Below are 3681 nucleotides of genomic sequence, written 5' to 3' on the forward strand. Positions count from 1 at the left end.
ATCCCTCTGTCCATCCATCCATCCATCCCTCTGTCCATCCATCCATCTATCCATCCATCCATCCCTCTGTCCATCCATCCATCCATCCATCCATCTAACCAAGACTTCAGGAGTGCCCTCTGTGTGCTCAGTATTGTAATAGGCACTGCATACACAGATGAACAAAAAATGCAGATGATTGAGTTCATACTGTTATTAGTGGAGACAAAAAATGGATAAGGAAATAAAGATGACTAACATTTATTGAGTGCTTACTATGTGTAGGGTCCTGGGCTCTTAACATGATTTATTTCGTTCATCTTCACAGTGACCCTAGAGGGGGACCCTCTTTTTATTTATTTTTAATGGAGATATAGTTGGCATATAACATTGTGTAAATCAGGTAAAGAAACTGAGGCTGCGTGAGGTTGACGGACTTGCTCACTGCAGGGAGGACATAATGGAGACAGGTTTGGCAGCCAGGCGGCAGACCTCCAGAGCCCACCCTACGGTGTTTCTAAACCTGATCATCATCCTGTCAGTCGTCGAGGCCCTTAAGATGAAGTTCAGACTCCACAGTCCACGTGCCTGCGAGATTGCCAATCTCCCCTCTCGCCACTGCCCTGACGTCCTTCCATTCCCGTCCCGGTGGCCTCCTCTTTGTCCCCTGGAACATCAAGTCTGTTCCTGTCTCAGGACCTTTGCACACCTCGTTTCAGAACCTGGACCACACCTTCCCTTTTTGCATAAATACTTCACACTCATTTCCAGCGTCCTTTCTTCTGGAAGGCTTATCCCGGTCAGCTCTATGTTATACTCCGCCAACACACTGTACTTCTTTACAGCACTTGGCACAGGTATAACTCGAAACGCATCTGTGTGATTACGTGTTCCACGTCTGCTTCAGCCATTATGCCGTCTGCTCCGTGAGGGCAGGGACCAAGCCGGCTTTGTTCAGCACCATGGTACCAGCCCCTGGGAGGTACTGTATGGCAGGGGCTGGTGCATGGGTGATGCTGAACCAGGGAGAATGCACTCAGTGGGACAGGAATGCTTCAGGTGGCCCCTGGCTTTCCTTTCTCTCTGTACCTTCCCCACGGCCCCTTAGCTGGGGCACTTGATAATGCAAACTCCCAGGGGCGCGGTGCCGTATGTTTCGCAAGAGGCTTCCCCCGGGTGCTGCCATGGGTAGCCAGCCCGTCAACCACTCCGACGTGGCACCTGCTAGGAAGCATGCTTCGAGCTTCTGTCTGCCTGCCCCCTACCTGGGGCTTTGCCTCAGACTTGCTCTCCTTCCCTGGACACGTGCAACATTTAAGAAGTGCTCACGGTGCGGCAGCCCTGTTCTGAGTGTCTCCCGCGTGTGAATTCACACGATCCTGACATTTATCCCATGAGTTGGGCCGCGTCATTATTCCCATCTTACACATGAGGAAACTGAGTCACAGAGGGGTTAAGTAACCTGCTGGGGGGTACAACAGGATGTGGTAGAGGGAGGTGTGAAATCAGGCAAAGGCCTCTCTCTGAACCCAGCCCCTGCCTCCTGGAGGCTGACTGGTTGATCTTTTTTTTAATGTTTATTTATTTTTGAGATGGGGGGCGGGGAGGAAGCAGAGAGAGAGGGAGGCACAGAATCCCAAGCAGGCTCTAGGCTCTGAGCTGTCAGCACGGAGCCCGACACGGGGGCTCGAACTCAGGAACCGCGAGATCATGATCTGAGCTGAAGATCATGATCGGATGCTGAAAGGACTGAGCCCCCCAGGCGCCCCTTGTTAAGCATTTTCTATCTTCACCCTGTATCTTGCAGATGTCTCTCTTCTGAGCACAACTTCCCAAACCCTTGGGCTCCTGGGTGTGTGGTGAGCCCCAGGCTGGGGGCTGCAGCCCTCCCCAGGCTAGTTCTGTGATGCGGGAACAGCTGGGGGGAGGTGAGGGGGAGTAACATGCAGAGACTGGAGGTGGGTGGGGGGAGGAAGGGGAGGGCTGCCCACGGTGGCCCCTACTGGCCGACTCCACCCGTCTCCCCTATTCCAAGTACACCTGCTCCCCTCTTCTCTCCACGTAGGGGTGGGTGAGCAAGCAGGGCTGACTCTGCCGCTCTCTGCTTCCCTCTCACAGTCCGCAGACTTGGGTGTGAGAGGCCACGGGGTGAGGCAGTCGGCCTGGCACTCCATTGTGGTGGCTCTGCCACTTGGGCTGTGTGACGCTGGGCAGGTTACTTAACGTCTCTGATCTCAGTTTCCACCCTTACACAACATGGAGGACAAAAGCACTTACCTTCCGGGGGTCTCGTAAAGAGCAAATAAGATATTAGATGACAAGCCCTCATCACAGAGCCTGGCATACAGTAAGCGCTCAGCAAACGTTAGCTGTTGCCGGAACTGCATTAGGGCTGCAGCCACGGACGAGACAGAAAATCCGTCCCCCAAAACCGACAGTCCGTCTGGAGAAAGCAGAAGGCAGAGAAGAACTCGAAAAACTCCCAAGCAAAACTGAAAGGAACTGAGGACAAATGCTCCCATCTTCTGAGTGCCCCCTATCGAACAGGCACAGAGTCCTGACTTTTGTGCCCAATAACAACAGACGTTCCCATAACCCAGGGAGACAGAGTTAGTCTCATCCCCAGTTCTCAGATTTAGACGCCAAGGCTCGGGGAGGTAGCTAGCAAGTGGAGGCATTGGGACGCGAAGTAGGCTCTGTGCAGCTTGAGACCCTAAATTCTTTCCGGGACTCTTTCTGGGGCTGGGGGAGGGCGCCCTAGACACTCTGGGGGCCACGGGGTATATGGCCACACTATCGGCTGCCTGCTCAGACCTCTTCCCTTTATGGGCCAGCGGTTGGTTCCACACTGACAATCGAAACGCCCCCGAATGCCTTCTTGGGGACAGGCAGCATCACCTCCTGTTAAGAGCTACTGGCCTAGAGAGTTCTAGAAATAGTGATCTAGCACTCGCCCAAAGCCGCGTCCAGACTTCTTGTTCAGCGTGATAACCAATGGTCTCTTGCTACTGACCCCGGTGGCTGTCCCCTTGACTGCACATCTGAGCCTGAATTCTGTGATTCCGACCCAGGCTGCAGCCACGGAAGTCAGAACCGGGGGCACCTGGTGGCTCAGTCGGTTCAGCGTCCAACTCTTGACTCTGGCTCGAGTCATGACGTCACGGCCGTGAGATGGAACCTGGAGTCGGGGCCTCCTTGGGATTCTCTCTCTCAACAAGGAAAGAAAACCAGACCTGGAAATGCCTCCGGTGGTTCCAATATGAGAACCAGTGGCCTCCAGTCCGTCTCCAGCTTCAATGTTTCCACAAATTACGTGGGGATCTTGTTCAAAATGCAGATTCTGACTCAGTCGCCTAGAGTAGGGCCCGAGAGTCTGACGTCCAAGGTGACCGGCCGTCTGAGCCGCAAGCGCCAAGCCACCGGCCCTCCAGCTCCAGCGAGTGACAAGTGTCGCCCGGAGGGCGTGATGGAAGCAGAGGGCCGGCCCACCCCAGCCTCAGACTCGGCAGGTCCGAGGAGGGCCCGAGACGCTGAGGTCCAGCACGTCTCCGGGTGCTGCTGGTGCGGTGACCACACTTGGTGAAGACGTGCGGTGAGGCCACCCCACCCCCACCCCCAGTGGTCATGTGATCCTGGGCAGGCGTCGTCGTCTGTTCTCAGCTTCCTCCCCGTCCAGGTGAGATGTAGTGTCCTCTCCCGGGG

At 55.1% G+C, this 3681-nt stretch overlaps 1 protein-coding gene across 2 annotated transcripts in view; it reads right to left on the reverse strand.

Annotated features, from left to right (window-relative positions):
* EYA2 (EYA transcriptional coactivator and phosphatase 2) overlaps nt 1-3681 on the reverse strand; it is a 259835-nt gene that overhangs the window by 14920 nt on the left and 241234 nt on the right. The window lies entirely within an intron of this gene.

Source organism: Herpailurus yagouaroundi, unplaced genomic scaffold (assembly GCF_014898765.1).
Source record: "Herpailurus yagouaroundi ecotype Mexico unplaced genomic scaffold, PumYag 196, whole genome shotgun sequence".
NCBI classification, from domain to species: domain Eukaryota; kingdom Metazoa; phylum Chordata; class Mammalia; order Carnivora; family Felidae; genus Herpailurus; species Herpailurus yagouaroundi.